Consider the following 22,855-nt stretch of genomic DNA (forward strand, 5'->3'; position numbering starts at 1 on the left):
ATTCTGGCTCTGCTCTCGATCAGCACCCATTGAAGCAGAGAGTCCGGTCATTTACTTTGTGGTTGGTTTGTGGGATCTTCCTGTGCATAGTCATAGGAACATAGGAAGTAGGAACAGGAGTAGGCCAAAAATGGCCCATCGAGCCTGCTCCGCCATTCAATACGATCATGGCTGATCTAATTTATGACCTAACTCCACCTACCTGCCTTCTCCCCATATCCCCAAATTCCTCTATCATGTAAATTGGTCAGATATGGCTCTCATGACAGCGACATGTTAAAAAGTTAATAAAACCAGTGACACTGATAAAAATCCACGGATGACTTTCATTCCACGCCATTCTGCCATGGCTGCAGGTATGTACTCTGACAATAAATATGAACTTGATTTGAAGCCCTTAAACAAGACATGGCTGCAATGATGGCACATAACTTGTCCACTCTTCCTGATGGGATCAGCAATAGTGCTCCACACACCAAAGTGATCTGGTAATGGTACAGTGGCGCCAAATCTCGGGACAAGAATAAACTCCAGAGAGTTGTAAACTCGGTCTGTAACATCACAGACACCAAACTTCACTCCATTGAGGACATCTACATAGAGCGATATCTTCCTCTATCCTCAAGGACCCCCACCACCCAGGCCATTCCCTCTTCACTCTGCTCCATATAACCATGTAACCACTTACAGCATAGAACAGGCCAGTTCGGCCTTACTAGTCCATGCCGTAACAAATCCCCACCCTCCTAGTCCCACTGACCAGCACCAGGTCCATACCCCTCCAGTCCTCTCCCATGATCACTACCTTATGATTCTCACACATACATGTTATCTCCCTACAAATTTGTTCCTCTAATTCTCTTGGCCCATTTGGTGGTCTGTAATACACCCCTATTAGCACCATTGGGGAAAAAGGTAAAGGGGCCTAAAGATGAGCACTCAATGGCACAAGGACGGCTTCTTCCCCGCTGCCATCAGATTCCTGAATAATCAATGAAACAAAGACACTGCCTGGCTTTTCGTGTATGATTATTTTTATTTTTATGCTGTAAGATGGTTATAATATGAATGTTTGCAATGTGACGCTGCCGCAAAGCACCAAAAATTTCGGGACTTGTTCATGGCAATAAATTCTGATTCTGGTTGACATTTCAGCTCAAAAAAAACCTCCACTAGAAATAGGAGAGATAAAACAAATTAAATTTCAGAAGCAGAGAAAGGAGGGAGCAGATGGGTAAAATGAAGGAACTCTCACAAGGATGAGACAGTTCATGTTGCAAAGGGATTTAGATTAGATTTTTTTTGTAAATTTTCAATGATCAAAAGCTACTGCTCAGTCTATAAATTCCAGGATCCAATCTCAGTGAATAAAAGATACTTTTGTGCAGTGACCCCTCCCCCACCCCCAACCACACTGATTGTACAAGAGAAGGATATGATTCACATTAGAACAGCAGTCGTAAAGCAGGACAGACCTCAAGGCATTAATACTTTAACATAGGTAATGCATTTCAATGGTCGGTCACGATGAACCTTCACTATGACAGAAGAGCTGAAGCAGAAGCACATGGTTTGCTGCGCTGATCACCCACAGCTCACCAAGTTGATCCATAGATACCATACATGGTCATACAGCATTGTAAAAGGCCCTTCTGGCCCACAAGCCCATGTCACCCCAATTAACCTACAACCCCCGTATGTTTTAAAGGGTGGGGGGAAACTGGATCCCCCGGACGAAACCCACGCAGACACGGGGAAGAATGCACAAACTCCTTACAGACAGCGCCAGATTCGAACCTGGGTTCGCTGGCTCTGTAACAACGTTGTGCTACCATTCAGGAGACCAGATGCGTTTTGCTTTTTGTTAAGTGCATGCAGCTTCTCTGGAGATGCTCAGTTCCTTCCTGCGATCAGTCCTTCTGGGCAATTTGCTTTTGTCTTATTTTTCAATTCCACATTAAAACGCCCAGGAGGACTGAACAAAGGTACGGTGTCTAGAAAGAATGCCTGATCAAAAGACTGGAACATGAAAGCCTACAGATGGTGTGATTGTAGTAAAAGCGCAGAAATGCTAGAGGAATTCAGCCGGTCTCACAATGTTTATACCGACGTTTCAGGCCTGAGACTTTCTTCAAGTTAGGAAAAATGCAGGCAGCATCTAGATAAAAGAAATGTCAGAGGGAGGAGTGCAGACCAACAGACAAAAGGTGATAATCGGATATGGAGAAGAGGCCAGGAGAGAGGACAGGTGAGAATTGATAGGGGTGGTGGGAGTTGGGGGGATGGAGGTGGGTTGACTGTGAATGCAGAACTGGGGTAAAAGAGACAGAGAAAGAGAGAGATTCAGAAAGCATGCACTACAGGAGAGAACATGTTCCTCCAAATCAGAATGTATCATTTGCAAGACTTCCGAAGCTGAAGGAGCGACTACTTTGCCAGGAATCATGTCACCAGCCGCCTGCAGCACCAAGGGAGACTTGCCTCGGGGTTGGTTGCCAGGACTGGGAGTGGGGTAGGATTGGCCACCTTGAGAAATTAGATACTCAGCTTCTGAACGTTGCCAAAGTGAGAGGGATGTTGCTTTAAACCAGAATGCAACAAATCAGGAACTGGTCTGTTTTGTAAATAGCTCAAAGAAAGGGGTCGCATTTCATGGACCAGTGAAACAGGCCATTTGGCCCATCATGTCCATCCTGGCCATTAGGTAGAACCCCCGCCGAAATGCTGGAGGTATTCAGCCGATCTTTTTAGTGTCCGTAGGAGACGAAAACATTTGGCCAACGTTTCTGGCATGAGCCCTTCTTCAAGGAATAGGCAGAATAAGCCAGAAGCAGGAAACCTCAGAAAGTCTCAGAATTCAGACGGTGCCAGCCGGGGGTGGAATCCAGGCCCACAAAAGGAGTTAATTGGACATGATAAGGTAAGAAGTTGTCATATTTGTGCAAAAGGAGACTGAATGGAGAGACACAGAGAGGGGGAGGCAATGGGAGAAGCAGTGTTGGAGGGGGGGAGGGGTTTAAAGTAAGCCAGAGAAGTGGCTTTCTATGCCACCTAATTGTAGGGTGCCCAGTCGGATGATGAGGTGCTGTTCCTCCAATTTGCAGTGGTCTCACTTTGGAATAAAGAACCCCATCTACATTCATCCCATTCGCCAGCGCAGTCTGCAACCTTCCATATCTGACCAATTGAAGGATCATCCTATACCTGTCAAATGTGATGAGAATCTCTACCTTCACTACCCTCTCAGGAACTGTTCCAGATTCTAACTAACATTTGCTGAAAAGTTCTCCTCTAAACCACCTACCCTTTACGCCCTCCGGTTTTAGTCACCTTCGATGCCAAGGTATCGGCCTGCATCCTAGGAGCATCAATGAGCTCCACAAAAGGGCCCGGCTGAGAATATCACATCGATCAACCTGCTGCCACCACATTGCTGGTCAACAGTAACCCTTTGGTTACTGACTGCCTGGCACCTTCCCCATACACTGAACCCCACAAAGGGGAAAAGGTTTACACAAATGACTAGAACATGGAGTTGGGAGGCAAGATCAGGAAGCCAGTGGATAACACAAAGATTGCCAGAGTTGTTGCTGGTGTGGGACATAGTCTGCGGTGAGCTGTGGCTGGGTTGGTGAACTGGGTTGAAAAACAGCAGATGCAGTTCAATGCAGGCAAAAACTGAGACTATGCATTGACGAGGACTGGATTTACAGGCACAAGATCCGTTCCTAAGTTTGTCTTTACGTCAAATTTGTAGGCAAGGCGGAACAGGCACATATGGCCCTTATTTAGTGTCAGTTAGTCAAATATTTGTGTTAATATATCTTCTTTGGCTTGGCTTCGCGGACGAAGATTTATGGAGGGGGTAAAAAGTCCACGTCAGCTGCAGGCTCGTTTGTGGCTGACCAGTCCGATGCGGGACAGGCAGACACGATTGCAGCGGTTGCAAGGGAAAATTGGTTGGTTGGGGTTGGGTGTTGGGTTTTTCCTCCTTTGCCTTTTGTCAGTGAGGTAGGCTCTGCGGTCTTCTTCAAAGGAGGCTGCTGCCCGCCAAACTGTGAGGCGCCAAGATGCACGGTTTGAGGCGTTATCAGCCCACTGGCGGTGGTCAATGTGGCAGGCACCAAGAGATTTCTTTAGGCAGTCCTTGTACCTTTTCTTTGGTGCACCTCTGTCACGGTGGCCAGTGGAGAGCTCGCCATATAATACGATCTTGGGAAGGCGATGGTCCTCCATTCTGGAGACGTGACCCATCCAGCGCAGCTGGATCTTCAGCAGCGTGGACTCGATGCTGTCGACCTCTGCCATCTCGAGTACCTCGACGTTAGGGGTGTGAGCGCTCCAATGGATGTTGAGGATGGAGCGGAGACAACGCTGGTGGAAGCGTTCTAGGAGCCGTAGGTGGTGCCGGTAGAGGACCCATGATTCGGAGCCGAACAGGAGTGTGGGTATGACAACGGCTCTGTATACGCTTATCTTTGTGAGGTTTTTCAGTTGGTTGTTTTTCCAGACTCTTTATATATAGTACTCTGTATATATAGTACATATACAGCACCTGAGCTGAATGTATTAGCTTTTATTTCTCTTACGGCTAGGCGGGCAGCGATGCTCAGGTGGTGGGACATCACCCCACCTACTTATGCTCAATCCTACGAGATATCATGTTTAAATTTAGAGTAGATGCTCAATTTCTGATTTAATTCAAATGTTCAAACACTGTGGGGACCCTTTTATGAATTTACTCTCAGAATCTCTCATTTGATATGAATGAAGAAGTGTTGACTAATAAGTTAATTTATCTTTTTGATAAGGAATTCTTTTCTCCTCTCCTTGCCAAACAGCTTCGTTTTTGGTAGTGGGTTTAGATCTTATTTTTATAATAAAATGTTACTGTAATAGGTTTAATTGAGAATGTGGTGAATGAAGGATCCAAGTGTAATGTACTTTTTTTTACTTTTAATATGTATTCTTATATACTGTACATTTTTCAATGTGGATCTTCAATTTCAATAAAAATATTGAAAAAGAAAATATATTATATTTTACTTTTCTAAAACACTTCCAAATACACCAAAACATCTTAAACATAATACTGTTGTAGCGACCCGCTCCACGGGCCAACACAGGACAGGGCCGTCGAAACGCAGCAATCAAGCAAACAGCACGCGGGATGAGAGACCCGCTCCCATAGGCTGCAGCAACAGTAGTCGAATCAACCAATCACTGCCAGCAGATTGCAGTGGGTCTAATCCAAGCTCGCAGATCCAGGATAGCCAATCGGCAGCCAGCCAGCCCCGCTCAAGCCATGACCCAGTGGTGACATGGCCGACAGCCTATAAAAGGCAGAGCTGCAGCCCAAAAAAAGTCGGTGTCGATTACACTCTCTGCATGTGAGAGTCTTCTTTCTTCAAGCTCAAGCTATAACCGTAGCGACTCCCGCTACACTGTAATATTAAAAGTAACTACAATGTACTGAAGAGAGAGAGAGAATCTGTCTATAGGTGTGTAGGTATACAGAACTGTCGAAAGCAGTAAAGAAACAGTTCTTCAAACAGTTTAGATAGGAAAAAAAGAAAAATAATCATGATTAAAAGTTAACACTCTCATTTCATCGATGCCTTGCATACTGGAAGGGGCGTTCGTGAAGTAACATTATGATAATAATAATTGGTTGATGCAGAAGAAGATGGAGAGATGGCCAATTAAAGCCAAATACAAAGTTGCACACTCTACAGTGTTAATGGCAACATGATCCAACTTAAAATGGTGGAAGGTATTCTCCTCCCTTGCGCCAACTAACCGCTGAAGCCGCGCGAAGTCTGTTTGAAAGTACGAGTTGTCTATAAGTCAGATGTTCTTAACCCGGGGACTTGCTGTACACCATGAATATTGGGGTCAGGGAGTATGGAGGAATAGAGGGTCCTTGGAGTACAAGAACATTCACCCTTGAAGCTGGCAACACCAGTAGATAATGTGGCTCGGAAGCCAAATGGGATGATGGCCTTCATTCATTGGGACATTGAACGCAGAAGTCGGGAAGCCAAGCTCCACTTTTAGAAAACGTTGGTCAGACCTTGGTTGGGGCACTGCGTGCAGTTCCAGTCACCAACAGGAAGGATGTAGTGGTGCTGGAGAGGGGGCAGAAGAGATTCACCAGGATGTTCACTGGAATGGAGAGACTGGAGAAGATGGGTCTCCTACAATTCAGAGGTAAAATGCAAAATCGAGGGATTTAAATCAGGAAACGTTTCCCCATATCAGAGGTATATAAAATTACAGGCTTATGACAAGGGGAAGAGATTTCAAGGAGATCTCTTCACACAGAGTGGAGAGTATGTGGAACACATTCCCTGAGAATGGTTTAAGCTGGGTCACTGACAACATTTAAGAGTCCAGACTTCATTAATTGGAGCATCAAACTCTGAAGTAGCCACCAGCGAGGCTTTCTCCATTGTGATCTATCACAATCATTTATGATTTTTAATGGGGCTTTATTACAAGACACTGCTCTTCCTCATGAACCATCCTGATAAAAGCCTCATCAAGCTAGTTTCATCACGATTGCTAAATGGTCCTTCCAATGCAAGGATTTTACATCAGATGTTATGCTCCTTCCCTGTGAATGTAGAAGTAGCCTTTGAAGGTCTAAAAGATCATCCAAACATATTAGACCCTCTTGAGCATTGCTCTCCACTTAACCTGCGTGTCATGCACTCATTAAGAAAGTTCTCTGGTTCTCTCCCACTTACTACAATGCTACATCCTACAATATCGCCTTATTATTGAACGACCTCCTGCACTTGTAGGCTGACTTGCCTGGATAGCACACCAGCTTTCCACTGTACCTCGGCACATGTGACAATAAACAATTCCAGCATTAGGATCAATGGGTCAAAGTGGCTACGACGCAAGGAAATGCAACACGTGAAACGCGGGCCGACCTCTGAACTGGGGCTGATTCTCCCTCCGAAAAGACCTCTCCTCCCCTCCTCTGCAGCAGCTTTCAGCAAGGCCTCTTCAGCGGCAAGCCCAACCTTTTCCCTCCCAAAGCAAACAGACTGGATTAGTTATGCAATGAGTTATTTAGCCTGTTTCATCAGGGAAATTGAAGGAGGAGGTTGTATGTACGTGGCATCTTGAAAGATCAGTTTTTCAATCACTGAGGCATGTTTACAAAACAAAAGAAAAATTCTTGGCAATTAAAAACTGGTAGAAATTCAAAACGCCAGTCAATTGGCAAAATGCAGTTCAAATAATTTATCAGGATGGGCACAGTGCCCTCCATAATGTTTGGGGAAAAGACACTTTTTATTTGCCCCTGTGCTCCACAGTTTTAAGTTTGTAATCAAACAACTCACATGTGATTGAAATGCACATTCCAGATTTTATTCAAGGTTATTTGTGTACATTTTGGTTTGACCATGTAGAAATTACAGCCCTTTTTATACAGTGTCCCCTCATTTCAGGGCACGAAAATATTTGGATCACAACAATGGTATGTATATTAAAGTACATGTAATCATCTTTAGTACTTTGTTACATATCCTTTGCATGCAATGACTGCTTGAAGTCTGTGATTCATAGATATCGCCAGGTGCTGAGTATCATCTCTGGTGATACACTGCCAGGCCTCGACTGCAGCAACCTTCAGCTCCTGCTTGTTTCGGGGGCTTGTCCCCTTAAGTATCTCTTCAGCATACAGAAGGCATGCTCAATTGGATTTAGATCAGGTGACTTGGCCATTCAAGTATTTTCCAGTTTTTAGCTTTGAAAAACTGGTTTGTTGCTTTAGCAATATGTTTCGGATCATTCTTTTACTGTAGGATGAAGCACTGTCGAATGAGTTTGGAGCAGATGAGATGTTTCGATACACCTCAGAATTGATTTTGTTACTGCCATCACCAGTTACATCACCAATGAAGATAAGTGCGGCAGTACCTGTGGCAGCCCTACATATCCAGGCCATAACACCCCCACCACTATGTTTCACAGATGAAGTGGTATACTTTGGATCTTGGCCAGTTCCTTTACGTCTCCACATTTTGCCATCACTCTGATGCGGGTTCATCTTGGTCTCATCTGTCCACAAGACCATTTTACCAGAATTCTGCAGGTTCTTTTAAATACGGGTACTCCCCAACTTGCAACCTACACAACTTACATTCATCTTTTTAAAAAAAGAAAAAATTTACGCGGTTTATGTTGAATTTGACAACTTTAACAGGGATACATCACAGGGTCCATAGGCTGCGCGCAGCCATCGGTTGGTGCATGCACGGTGGGTTCACATATTGACGTTCAGTTGGCACAGGCACAAGAGTCAAGGGTGCAAATTCAATATCGTCAGGACTCAAAGACTCGAGCACTCTGATGAGAAATCATCTGTCCATTGGTGCTCATCTCCCAATGCCAACTCTTTACACCTATGTTGCCTCTCTCTCTTGATTTCTTCCACCATTTGGCCCCTCTGATTCAGATTTATCCAATTGCTTGAATTGTCATAAAGCAGCAGGCAGTCTCTTCCCACAGCTGTGAGGCTCATAAATTCTGGAATTCCCTGCCCAGAGCTCTCCCCCTCAAACTCCTTCAAATCCATGCCTTTGATGCAGCAACCCTGGAGTGTCTGTTTGGCACTTAGTGTCCAATTCTGATTGATCACACTATTGTGAAGTGCCTGGAGATGTTTGACCATGTCACCTAAGATGCGTGATTGCTAATTTTTTTGTCCCAAATGCTTCAAGGCCTCCCCCCTAGAGTTGCTGTGGTGAAGTCTTAACTCGTGTCTCCAGATCCATTGTCCGGGACTTCGGATGCTATTCCAATAACTTAACCGTTCCACACATAGAAAGACCAATGGCTCACAGCGCAAGAAATAAGAACACAAGATGCAAAAGCAGGAGTCGGCCATCCAGCCCGTCGAGTCTGCTCCGCCATTCAGTAAGATCATGGCTGATCTGATAACAGGCTCAGTTCCATCCACCTGCCTTTTCCCCGTATCCCTTCATTCCTCTACTTTGTAGAAATCTATCCAACCTTGTCTTAAATATATTCACTGAGGTCACGTCAACTGCTTCAATGGGCAGCGAATTCCACAGATTCATCACCCTCTGGGAAAAGCAGTTTCTCCTCTTCTCCATCCTAAATCTACCACCCTGAATCCTGAGGCTATGTCCCCTCGTTCTAATCTTCCCCCACCAACAGAAACAACTTACCTACCTCTATCTTGTCTATGCCTTTCATAACTTTATATTTTTCTATCAGATTCCCTGCATCCTTCTGAGTTCCAGTGAGTACAGTCCCAGATGACTCAATCTCTCCTCATAGGCTCACCCCTCATCTTTGAAGCTCCTCTGCACTGTCTCAAAGGCCAATATATCTGTCCTCAAGTAAGGTGACCAGAACTGCGCTCAATGGTACATATGGGCATTTCCTTAAAAATCTGCTTTTGCTGAAAATTGAAACAACATCAGGAAAAGCCGGAAACACTCAGCAGGTCAGGCAGCATCCATGGAGACGGAAGCAGGATGAATGCCTCACATCAAAAAAGCCCTTTGTCAAAACAGGGAGCTGAACAGCATTGCACAGAGGCCAACCTGCTGCCTGAACCTACTTTTACCTCAGGTTCGTCTTGTGGAGCTGACTTTAGAATCAGAATTAGAATTTATCGTCATGAAGAAGTTACGAAATTCGGTGGTTTTTTTTGCGGCAGCGTCGTAGTGCAAACCTTCATATAAATCACTTTAACAACAATAATTTTTTTAAAAATAGTGCACAAAAAGTAAGGCTGCGTCGTTGGTTCATTCAGGAATCTGATGGCAGCGGGGAAGAAGCTCTCCTTGTGTCGCTGAGAGCTCGTCTTTAGGCTCCTGCACCTTTTTCCTGAGGGCAGTAGAGTGAAGAGAGCAAGGCCTGAGTGGTGGGGGGGTCTTTGAGTTCTGCAAGGCAAAAAGGAGGGAAAATCCAGAATAAAACTTGTCTTTTGCCTGCTGACTAGGGGTCCTCAGAAAATATATCGAGGACAAGGTTGGATATATTTTTGCAGAATTAAGGGATATGGGGAAAAGGCAGGTCGGTGGAGATGAGCCATGATCTCACTGAATGGCGGAGTAGACTCGACGGGCCAAATGGCCTGCTTCTGTTCCTTATGAATGAAGTCATTTTCAACTGAAGCCACCATTTAATTGCAAGGCAGGCAAAGGCCGAGCTGCAGCAAGCTCCCAGGCAGAGCCACGGAAAGGTTTCAGACTTACCAGTGACTGGCAAAGCTCTGCTGTGGAGGGCAGGCTACATCTTCTACTGGCCATCTCCCCTCAGCGCTCTCAATCCTTGTTGAAAGGGTTCCGACCAAAACAACAACAACTCTGACGCTGCTCACTCGACCCGTCGCGTTCGCCCGGCTGATTGCTTCTTACTCCAGGTTCCAGCATCTGCAATCTCGTGTAACTGCAGACTTTGTAGAGATTTTATTCCCACGGTGGGGGGGAGCCATCTGAGCCAAGGAGATGAGTGCGACCCAAAAACCAATGTAACCTGACAAGTTCTGGATGCCTTCTTCTTTCAAGGATTTCTCATTAACGAAGCAGAAGCGATACAGGTCTACCCCGTTTTACGAATACTCACCTTACGAAAATTCGTTGTTACGAAGAAACCTGTGTTCGCTTTTACCAAAGGATTTGAATGGGTTTACACTTTTACAAAAAATAGCCTTCAATAGTAGTGAACGGGTCTTCACTTTACTCATTTCGGCTTACGATAGGTTTCTGAGGAACACTCTAGTTTCATAAAGCAGGGTGCACAAACCAATTGGGACTCAAATCTTCACCAACAGATATTTCAACCTTTAAAAGACATGCCAAATTGGCACATCATCACTGATTAGTATTCAGACTTAACACAGAATGATGTCGAGACCATGGTTTCAGTGGTGAACATGATGCCAAATTAAACAAAATCTCTTCTACCTCCACATCCCTCCATATTTGCCTGTCCCTCCAGAAGCACCTTAATATCTCTAGCTACCTCTGGCAGTGTATTTTGGGCACCTCCAATTCTTCTGATAAACAAAGTCCCACTTTTCTTCCCATTTTCCACTCCCCACCTGAAAAGCTTTCTCCTCTCGTCCTTGGCAATTTCAGTGCAATGAGGCTTCTATTAGGATGGTTCGTGAGAAAGACAAATGCTTTGCCGTTAAATAAATCAACCACTACCCCATTGCAAATTGAACCATGAGAAAGATTTAATTTGTGGTATATTTGATCCTTTTAGCTCAGAAAATGGATCTGATCGAGGCACCTACCACTCCTTTGACAGCTATTTTCTGTGCATTTTCTATTTTCCGACATTTTCTGTGGTCCAGCAATGGCCAGGTCCCAAAATTGCCAGATTAAAGTGGTCCAACCTGTATAATGTTCGATGCAAGTCTTTAAAGCTGATGTAAAAAACTCTACCCCTGATTTCATGGTTAAATACACCAAACACGAGATGAACTGTGGGGGGCAGGAATAGGCAGAACTTGAGCCTGCAATTTTTAAAATAGACTCAACATTTTACAGTAACGTGGGGAAGCTGTTCTACACATAGAATGTGTCGGGGGGGGGGGGTCAATTCTGGAGCCTCTCCAGAGGATCAGTAGTTGGAAGGGACAGTCCTGCCAAGGGCTCCTGATCACCAATTGCTACGGGCTGCACGCAGCCAAGAATGGAGCTGGGGCCCCAACAACTTAACAAGCTCTTTGCCTCAAATCCCGGAGATGAAGGCTGAGTTCTTGAGGATGACCCCGGGGTCAGCGCTAATGTTTCAGCTGTCGAACCGTGCCTTTGAAACCAAGTCTTTGCTGTTCCAGCACTGCATCTGGCAAGACAAACAAGGAGCTGAAGCCTCAGTCAAGCAGCAGGCAGTCTGTTCCCACAGCTGTGCGGCCCATAAATTCTGGAATTCCCTGCCCAGAGCTCTCCGCCTCTCTGTCCTCCTCAAACTCTTCTTCAAATCCATGCCTTTGATGCAGCAACCCTGGAGTGTCTGTTTGGCACTCAGTGTCCAATTTTGATTGATCACACTGCTGTGAAGTTGGTTTACCACATCACCTGGAAAGTGCGGCTGTTACTTATTTGTCCAAAGATACTTCAGTGTTCTCCCCCCACCCACCCCTCCCTTCCCCCGGAGTTATCTTCTCCTGTGAAGCTATTCCACTGGGTAGAATATCACCAGCTTCAATGAGACGTTTTTTACAACTCACAAACAACTGTGTCATGATCCTTTCGCTTGAAACTTTTGTTAAACAGTGACACCCGCGAGATTATGCACAGAGATTAAAGAAAGTGTCTGTGCCGTGATCAGATCCCAGTTCCTTTTTTGCAGCTGTTCTGACCCTCTGCACCTTCCCACATCCCAGACCAATTTTACTTAACACCCAACTCCATGGGTAGCAGGTTCACCAAGGTAGAAGACAGTGGGCCGACGCCCGCATCTGCGGGATGGGCAGATGGATCCGGCCTCACTCCCCAGAGCAGGTCTGAGTGAGTGAGGGTCAGCTCTTCAGCCACTACTCACCTGCCCTCAAACGTGTGAAAATGAAGCCGCGCTCCTCTCCCAAGGAGTTGGATGGTGTCAATCATGGTGCTTTGGTCCATTCTGCCCATCAAGCACCGTTTCCACTAGATCCTACAGTCCTCCCCCAACCTCCCCTCCCTTTTCCTATCAATCCACCCCACTCACCTGAACACCAGGGCCAATTAACCCATTGACCCACACTACATTGAGATGTGGGAGGAGATCAGAGCACCTGAGGGAAACTCCGGGAAACGTGCAAACACCAAACTGGCAGCACCCGAGGTCTGGAGTGAACCTGAGTCACTGGAATTTAGGCTGGAATCCAGCCTAAAAATAGCATAATCTTGAAACTTGTTAGCTCTGTTGTGAGCTTATTGGCTGTTTATTTCCTGTATTACAACATTGCGATGAGCTTTTAAATGTACTTCCAAGTGAAAACAAGAAGTCTGATGGTGGAAATCTTATCAAAATGTGCTGGAAACACTCCGATCAGACAATTCTGTGGCAAGAGAGAGCCAACGCCCTTCCTCAGGTCGGGCAGGCCGAATCGACGACTGCCTGCTGCTTCCCACGGACGCCGCGTGACCTGCTGAGATCCTGCAGCACTTTACCGTGCGATGCAAGAGTTAACGTGTTGCGCCCAAGACAGAACCGCCGAGGGGCCTTCAACCACCAACACCAACTCTTTTTCCGCGGACGCTGTCCACTCTGCCGAACATTCCCAACATTCCGGCTTGGCATTTAAAGGTACCCTCACCGCCTTGAATAAAGCTTTGGCATTGAGGCCCTCAGTAAACACAGGCATTTATTTTGTTCAGTTGCAAAACTAAATTCATTTTTCCGATGATTCAGACACTGGACGAACTGGAAAGAAACAGCCCAACTGCTTACGCTCCAAGGAAATAGTTGCCAACTCTCACGATGATGCAGGGTGCCTTGAAAGGGACCTTTCCTCTGAAATAACAAACCACTTAGCAGACGACACATGCATGAGACTTTTCAAAAAAAATATCACGTCAGGTTTATTGTCCTCTGATTGTACAAGTACAGCCCAACAAAACAGCGTTTCCAGTCCTCAGTACAGTCACACAACCAGATATAACACAAATACATATGCTGTGGCGTGTGCGCTACTGTGAAGTGCAGAAAGAATAACACACACCCAAGTCGTCAAAAACTTGCTCTAGCTTCTCTGCTTATATTCTCTCCCCACTGCCTGATGACAGGAGTGACATCAGGAGACTCCAGCCTTCCTTCTGTAAGGCAGTGAATTCACCTGGTTTACTAATCAATTGCCCTGGCACATTTCAATTCCAAATCCCCCTTCAAATCCACAAACCCCAAATTCTGAAACCATGACAATAATCAGCTGAAACTTAACAAGTTGAGTTGGGAGAAAACAGTCCATCCTTCAGATCCCTGAGACGTTGACCGCTTCTCTCTTGCTCCATCTGTTTCCAGATATTTCTCTTTTTACTTTACACAACTGACATTCTTTGCGTCTGTGTCCATGGACTTCATGTTGAATCAAGGGTGAAATCAGTCACACTCCCACTGAGAGAGCCAAGGAGATGGGGAAAGGAGAGCACCTTTCTCTGGACGCTGTCCCTTTAGGGACCACGTGCCAACAGCAGAAAGCTTTGAGATGGAGTACTCTCTAAAACTGCAAGGGTGACGACCACAAAGACGGAGACCGCTGGAAATTCAGCAGGTCCCGCAGCCCCTGTGGACAGAGAACGGTGATTCGCAGCTGCTTCTCCCTCCACCGACACTCCCCGCCTGTCCTGTCAAGTTTTCAGCAGTCTCTGTTTTAATGTAAAATGAGCCTCCCTCCGCAACTGGGCCGTTGGCTTCCAGATCGGAAGGCCACAGTCGGTACAAATGGGAAACAACATCTCCTCCTCACTGATGGTCCGCACGGGCACACCTCAAGGATGCGTGCTTAGCCCACTGCTCCACTCACTCATGACTGTGTGACCCAGCCACAATCCAAATTCCGTCTGCAAATTTGCCGACGACACTACGGGCAGAATCACGGACAGAAGCGGGGAAGCGTACGGGAGTGAGATAGAGCAGATGGTCGAGTGGTGCCACAACAGTGGGGGGGGAGGGAGAGAATGAAAACATGAACCATCGAGGGGTCAGTAATGGAATAGATCAAGAACCTCAAAATCCTGTGTGTCAAAATCTCTGAAGATGCAGTTGTGAAGAAGGCTCGCCAGCGGTTATACTTCACGAGATTTGGTACGTTACCAAAGACTCCTGTAACTTTCTACAGGTGGGCTGTGGAGAGCATTCTGACTGATGGCATCAATGTCTGGTAGGGAGGTGCCATTGCACAGGACAGGAAAAGACTGCAGAGAGTGTGAACTCGGCCAACGCCATTATGGGCACCAGCCTTCACTTCATCAAGGATATCCTCAAGAGGTGATGTCTCAAAAAAGGAGCCTCTTATCATCAAAGACCCTCACCCCCTAGGCCTTGCCTTCTTTTAACTGCTAACATCAGGGAGGAGGTACTGGAGCCTGAAGACCAACAGGTTCTTTCCTTTCACCATCAGATTTCTGAATGGAAAATGAACCACGGACATTACCTCGCTTTCACTTGCTTCTCTCATTTAAAAAAAAAATTATAGCTATTTTCACCGGTAATATTGCTGCGAAACAACAAATTTTGTGATGTTCTCATGGCAATAAATTCTGATTCTGAAAGAGGAAAGAGGAAAAACAAAAGACAGAACTGGGAAAGAGAGAGAAACAAGTTAGTTCCAGTTCCAGAGGAGGTGGAAAAGGGCATCAAGTCTGCAGGGGAAGTCTTATTTCCTTCCTGACTTCAGAAACTGCAAACACCTGCAGCTCTTGGATTCCAGTCTTATTCGATGGCCTACATTGGTCACCCAGTCAAACAAAGTACTAGAACTGGCACGCAAACCCCAACTCAGCTACTGAAATAAAACCAGATGCAAAACCCACCCAATTTCACCCACTTCCACCAGGGATGGAAACTCTTCACCTTTCCCCAGCCTGACCAATGAGAGTCGATACTCCCTCCGTGACCGACCAGGGTCATCCCGTGAGAGAGCTTGGAGTAGTTCGGGACAGATTATAAACACTCCAAGAGTCTATAATCTATTAGATCACTGCATCCCAAATTTAAATAAGAGTTGAAAGCTAGGGACTACCCAGACAATATGATGGGCGACATGGTGAGCATAATGCTGTTGCAGTGCCAGCTACCAGGGTTCGAATCCCGGGCTGTCTGTCAGCAGTATGTACGTTCTCCCTGTGTCCGGATGGGTTTCCACCGGGAGCTCCGGTTTCCTCCAGCCCTTCCAAATGTATGGGAATTGTATATTAATTGAGATATTTGGGGGCATGGGGTTGAGGGCTGGAAGAGTTTATTACCGTGCTGCAAGGCTAAATTTTATGTTAAAAAATTAATTTAATATTTAATAATATCGAGATATAGCTTGTTAACAGGCCCTTCTGCCCCATGCCACCCAAATACGACCAATTGACCAACTTACCCTGAAAGTCTGCAATTCATATAGGAGCGGCAATGCAAAACCCTCGGAACTTCGATAACAGGATTCATCAGAGACCACTTAAGAAAGACAAACACAAGTCGAAGACCAGATATCACAGATTTACAGGAAGAGACTTCAATCAGAACCTCTTTTTTAAAAGATACAACAGGATGTTTCAGGTTACAAAGCATGGCCTGGAAGAATGGCGGTAGGTTCAGAAATAGGAAGCTGTAGGACTGTGTTGATTACAGGGTCTAAGTTATAGGGAAAGGTTAAATTAGTTAGGTCTTTGTTCTTTGGAGCACAGAAGGTTGAGCGGGGATTTGATTGAGGTATTTAAAATTATTTGGGGCATAGACAGAGTTGACGAGGAGAGGCTTTTTCCTTTAAGAAAGGGGGAGATGAGTTGAGAGTTGGGGGAAATGTTTAGAGGAAATGTGAGGGGGGGGACTTCTTTACTCAGAGATTGATGGGTATGTGGAACGAGCTTCCCAGCCAATCGCGTGGGGCAGCTTGCCTTGCCGGGGACCTGGATTCAATCCCGACCTCTGGAGCCTGCACGTCTTCCCATGGCCACGTGGGTTTCCTCCCCACATCCCAAAGTAGGTTGATCGGCTGCTGTAAATTACACCAGGGTGCTCAAACCCGCAAGGAGTTGCTGCGAACATCAGAATCAAACACAAGGACTCGATGGATGATCAGACCTGACATTTCCGACGGTAAAAGGGATCGTATTTCCAGCAAGCATGGGCAAAACTTTTCCGTGCACAACAGCATCCCACACACAGGAAGTGGGTGGACCACCTGCTAACCTGCCAGTAGTGGTTTTGGGTGAAAGAGGAACACTGGCCAAGACTCCAGAAAAACTGCTCTTTAAAACCCCCCTGAAAGCCAACCAGCACAAAGCCTGCGGTTTGAGTCTACTTGTGGCGATGAACACCTGTTTGGGTGTGAGTGATCGGGTGATAGGGGCAGGAGTTGACCTAGAGACACACAGAAGGCAGTGTTAGACTTCATTACTAATTTAGCAGACTTTGGCTTCACTGGAGAAAGGATTAAACGACTTTGTGGTCGAGTCCTGCTACGATTCATTTGAACAAGTGCCAACCTTACCGCCTGCATCCAGTTTCCAACGATCCACTTGCACAACTTGCCATCTGTCTGTCTTTTCTTTCCCAAACTCAGCCGTGCGAGTGCTGTAACCATATCCACTACTCCACAATTGCATGCTGGAGCAGCCGCTGGCATTCATTGCTCTAGCTACCCCCACCATCCAAGCTCACGCTGAACATTGGCTGGTTTCTGTCGGAGTCTGTCCCTCAGCCTGAGTGCAGACAGAAGGGGAATTATTGGGATAGGTGCTGAACGGGTAGTTCAGCCCTGACAGAGCAGCCCCTGAAAGCCTGGTATACTGCTTGGAGTTCTGCTCTCCCGAGAATGGAGGGACCGAGAAGTTCATGAGGTCAGTTCCTGAGATAAGCTTTCCTACAAGAGCAGAATAGGATGGGGTTTAGTTTTTAAAGAGTTCAGAACAATGAATATCAAAATTAAAATTCTGAAAGGGATTAATCTAACTAGAGATTATCCTCTCAGAATAAAGGACAGGAATTTACAGGCTCAAGTATTCAGAGGGAGTGGCAAAGAACGGTGGAACGACCAAGAGGATGAACTGCCGATTTTTGGAAAGCCCCGGCCCTGGGGTGGGGGGGGGGGGGGGGGGGGGAGAGAGAGAGAACAAGCCCTTGGTCCTGAGGGGGTGAGGATGGAGGAGAGAGAACAAGCGCCTGGGGTCTATGGAAACAAGCCCCTGGTCCTGGGGGGGGGGGGGGGGGGGGGTGGGGAGGTGGGGATGGAGGAGAGAGAAAGAGAAGAGGAAACAAGTCCAACCAAGAGTTTCCAACAGCATTGGAAACACAAGTAGACAACAGTCTGAGCGCGGACAAGAGGGGAAAGCAATGGGGAGAGAGAGCTCAGCCACCCTGGTCTGGATGCCTCGTACAAGAGGGGAAACCGATAGGGAGAGAGAGCTCTGCAACCCTGGTCTGGATGCCTCATACATGAGCAACAAGAAGGGGCAGCGAGAGAGGGGGTGGGGAAGAATGTAGGGGGAAGGGAATATGTAGAAGAAATGGAGAGCAATGAACATGACATGCAAAATGACAGAGACAAGAGTGAGTGAGAATGTCTTGGCCTCAAACACACAACTCTGAGACACATGGACACGTTAAATAGGCCAAACGTAGACTCCAGAGCGGCAACCTCACACTGATTAAAGGATACCTCAGAACGCAGGCAGTGCAGCAGAGTCTCCCAGCGCAGGGTATCCTGGTTCAATCCAGGCCTTCGACACCTGCCTATGTGGAGTTTGCATGACTATGTGGATTTTCCTTAGGTGGCAAGTGGGAGAACTGGGGTGTCAAGGGTACAAAGTTAAGAGAGGCTGGCTTGCGGAGTAATGGGTCCATCTCGGAACTTGACAGAGATAATAAATTTGTCACAAAAAGCAAGTGAACAAATAAATCAGCTGACCAAACCTTGTTGGCCCTTACCACAGTACAGACGCTGCAGCTGGTAGACTTCACAGTCACCACTCGAGCAGTGCTCACCCAATGGCTCATCTCAAGGACACTGCACCAAGGAGGACCCATCCACTGGCCTTTCCCTTCCATCTGAGGAGCCTTTTGAAGATCTGCTGCCAAGGGAACCAGCCTTCATGGAGGGGAACCAGACTGGTTGACTTGCCGCATCAGCGACCTTGAGAACCTCCTCAGTATGGCAGCGCTGGGCCGCGCCATCAGGAAGGCTGACCGTGCTACCACTGTGACCCCCCCCCCCCATAGCCCAACATGTCTCTGCACATGTCATCGCTCCCACCACTCAACGCCACGGATTGTCTCTTTCAAACAATGAACAGCAACGCAAACCTTGTCAAAGCAATGAACAATGTCACAGTAGAGTGGAGATTCATTGCCCTATTGTTGCTTCATCAAAATTTTTCTAGTTTGCTTCCCACTTGCCCCACACCATTTGTGAGTGGCAATTCTGCACCACTGGCCATGTGACAGCCCCTACACAGAGTCCTTTCCTTCCAGGGTGGTAGTGGCTCCATGGGTATATCCCCCAGAACCCCACACCACAGAAATAGGCCCTTACACCCATCTCAGAAGCCAAACTATATTTCTGCCTCGTCCCATTGACCCGCACCTGGGACCATGCCCCTCCGACTTAAGTAGCTATCCAATTTTTTCTTAAATGTCGAAATTGGGGCCCTCATTCACCACTTCAGCTCCACACTCTCACCATTCTCTGGGTGAAGTTCCCTTTAAGCGATCTCCCCACCCCCCCCCCCCGCCCCACCCACCCTCAACCCACGTCCTCTGATTCTTGTCTCACCCAACCTCGGTGGAAAAAGCCTGAGGGGTAAAGTTTTGGGGAGACGCAAGAGGCTAAGTTTTCTTTGGTGCAGCGAGTGGTGGGTGCCTGGAATGCATCGCCAGGGTTGGTGTAGGAGGCTCTGGTGAATTTCATGACATTTAAAAGGCTCTTAGACAGGCTTAATAGGTGCAAAATAAAATATGGGTGTGTTGGGAAAAAATTGGATTATTGTGAAGGTTTACACAGGTTGGCACCACATTGTGGGGCGAAGGGCCTGCTCTGTGCTGTAATGTGCTATGCGCTATTGCCTTTATAATCCCACTCCAAACACTCTGGAGAGTCCATGCTGTCCTGGATCCAGAATTCAAGGCCAAAATCTTAACTAGCTATAATACATCCACAGATGGCAGCTCTCCAGTGAAGGATTACTGGGACAGCCTCAATCCATTCACGCAAATCACCAGCCTAACCCCCGCCAAAAGTTCTGCCCTCAGAAGGCTTCAGAATTCAGCAATGCTAATACGGTCTCCATGGTTACAATCATTGCCACTATTAACATTCAATAGCCAGCGTCTTGCAGTAATAGGATTAGTTTTAATATTCAGTTTGAAAGGAAAGGTCTCTCTCTCTCCGCTCCACAGAGTTTGCAGTACTCGAGGCCCCTGTGGTGTGAAGCAGGACTTGTGCCAAGTTAAAAGAGGCCCAAAACTTCCAAGTACGACGGAGTTTAAATCTCTGTGCATTACAGGAAATGAAGTCCAAGAGGGGAAGGAAGAAGACAGATAGAAAGAAAAACAGATTTTTTTGCTCATTAAGCAGTATGGATATTTTTAGATTTTAATTAAAGGTCAATGTTAGCTTCAGACAGCAGCCCCTTTAATTGTCAGGAAGATGGCAGCATATCAGACTGACGGTGCAGACACTGCTTAGGCCCGATTGTTGGTTACCCTTTAATTCCCATGGATGCTATGTGACCTGCTGGTCCTCTCCTATTTCCTTTCCCCCAGCTCTCCGCCCCCTTCCCTTCCTTATCAGAGAGCTACCCTTGACCCCCACCCCCATCATTTCTCAGATATTTTTCCTCTTCTAACTCCCATCTATGACCTCTTGCCCATTACCCTGTGCTCCTCCCCCTTCCACCCTTTTACTCAGGCTTACACCCAACCAAGGGCCCAAGCCCGAAACATTGGTTCCCCTTTACTTGCAGTAGATGCCACGCGACCTGCTGAGTTTCTGCAGCACGTTTGTCCATTGCACTTGACCCCAGTGTCTGCAGACTTTCTTGCCCTTTCATACAGCCGCTGAGAAGCAGAAAAGTTCCGCAAATTCTCCGCTCCGCTGGCAGCGTAAACATTTCTTTGCAAAATTCCATCCCAGAATTTTTCCACCAAGACCTCGACACAATTTTACGGAGCGGCTGCGGTCTAAATTGACCACAGGCACTCCGTCAGCAACTAGGCTAATGAATATGACATTCAACCCCCCGGACTAAGTCCGCATTAAGACTCACAAAGGGGTTTAACGACTCGTTCTCTCCACTGAGCCCCAAACACTGCAAGTATTGGAGTGTTCATCTATACAGAATTTAGGCAGGAGATTGCACGAGACCCTCAAGTTTTGCACGAGCCTCACACACCTGCATTTTGCGTTTACCATTACATGTTACCTTGTAATGTCTAGGATCATCTGGGAAGGTCCTGAGGCATATTGACATTCTTCTGGATAAGCTACTATCTCACTTTGGCACAGATGTTAAGAAGCAATAATATTCCCTCATTTGCACAAGGAGCAATTAATGAAGGCCTCACCTAATCCATTAGCCCTTCGTTAAGCATATTCGTAAAACTTTTTCTTTCACATTACATGATATATAATTGTTAGAAAATGGTTTATTTTCCTTTTACGTACCCTACTATTAAAGAAAAAAAGCAAACAAAATCAAACTACACTTTAATCTGACATGATAACAAGCTAGCTTTAAGACAGGAATAAATCACACAAAAGAATTGTTATTTCTCTTTGCAACTGTCTACTGACCCTATATCTACTAACATCTTTTATCCTTCTTATACCTGAAGAAGCTTTTTATATCCTCCTTGATATTATCCTGCTCCTCCCCCATTTCTTCCAGAAACTCCGTCCATCGCTGCTTTCTCATTTTCCCTACTGGTACTTCCTTCCAATCAACTTTGGCCAGTTCCAATCTCACGCCACTCTCATCCCCTTACTCCTCTGAAATACTGACACACCTGACATAGTTTCTCCTTGTTCAATCTCAAATTGTATTGCGACCACTGCCCTCCACCCCCCCCCTCCACCAAATGGTTCCTTTACCCCAAGCCGGGGCTTCCCAAACCGTTTAGCTCACAGAACTCTTTTGGGGAGCACTTGGAAATTGCGGAACCTCAATCGTCAATTACAGTTTAAAAGACACAAACATCGGGAGAAAGTCAATAAACTCACCAGTCTCCACGTTGAAATCATTTTGTTGCCTCCAATTTACATTTAATGTGGTGAATGAAATGGTTTCTTGTTGACACCGATCCTCTTAACGTTGGGCACAATGTTAGACCATTGTATCCTTATTTATGCCAGGAGTCGGTTTCTGTATTTTGTTTTTGTTACTGCGTAATACAGAAATCCAGCCTTGCACATGCATACGCTGTAGAAAATGGTAATAGGCAACGCACCGCAGATTTTACCAAGGATGGGTATTCCTCACCCAGGCTCCATCTGTGCACACGTGCAAACACTCTTTTTTTTCCTCCACGGAATGGCATTCTTCATCGTGTGGCTATTGGTGCAGTTAAAAATGTCCCCAGTTGTGTGCCCTTGCAAAGTTTCACAAAGAAGCACATCTTCCTCAATATCCTTCTTGTACACATACCCAACGAGGACGGGCAGCACTGGAAGACCTGCTACATCAGCTACACGATTTTTCAGATAAAGGCATCATGTAAGAATCTTCATGAAAAAAACAACAGTGGCCCCTCAGTACTTGCTTCAGATGATTTATCTTGCCTCCTACGATCCTTTTTTAAGCCAACGGTCCATGGTTACAGTACTGGCATACAGTACTGCACATGTGGAATATCTTTCAGTTTAAACTTTAAAACGTGGCCAACCTCAGGCCAAATAATATCTGAATCTCATTGGCTGAAAATGGTGCCTTGAAGCCCCGACGTCTGCGCTGCTGGCATCAGGCCACAAGATGCCATTTTGTTTTGTTAGTGCGGAGGCAACTGCTTGCTGCCATCGCAGAAACACCAGCGATTCAAAAATACAGGTTAAAAAGTCATTTAAATAAAAACAGTTGTTACAAGTTTTATTTATTACTACCCATTTATTCCGTGGAAGCCAGATTGCACCCATGGTGACCAGTCCAGTACAGCCGATCCCCTCGTG

General features: G+C 46.3%; 1 protein-coding gene across 9 annotated transcripts in view; it reads right to left on the reverse strand.

Annotated features, from left to right (window-relative positions):
- The window catches only part of cuedc1b (CUE domain containing 1b), a 91,783-nt gene that overhangs the window by 37,046 nt on the left and 31,882 nt on the right, over positions 1 to 22,855 (reverse strand). Inside the window, exon 1 of one of the 9 annotated variants that reach the window (XM_069910215.1) lies at positions 16,076 to 16,097. The exons of 7 other annotated variants lie outside the window; for them this stretch is intronic. The gene's annotated coding sequence lies outside the window, so the exon portion shown is untranslated. Of the gene's footprint in view, positions 1 to 12,714; positions 12,780 to 16,075; positions 16,098 to 22,855 lie in introns of those variants that run through there. One more of the 9 variants, XM_069910214.1, reaches the window with a different exon arrangement.

The sequence above is a fragment of the Narcine bancroftii genome, chromosome 14, assembly GCF_036971445.1.
Source record: "Narcine bancroftii isolate sNarBan1 chromosome 14, sNarBan1.hap1, whole genome shotgun sequence".
In the NCBI taxonomy this organism is placed as follows: Eukaryota; Metazoa; Chordata; class Chondrichthyes; order Torpediniformes; family Narcinidae; genus Narcine; species Narcine bancroftii.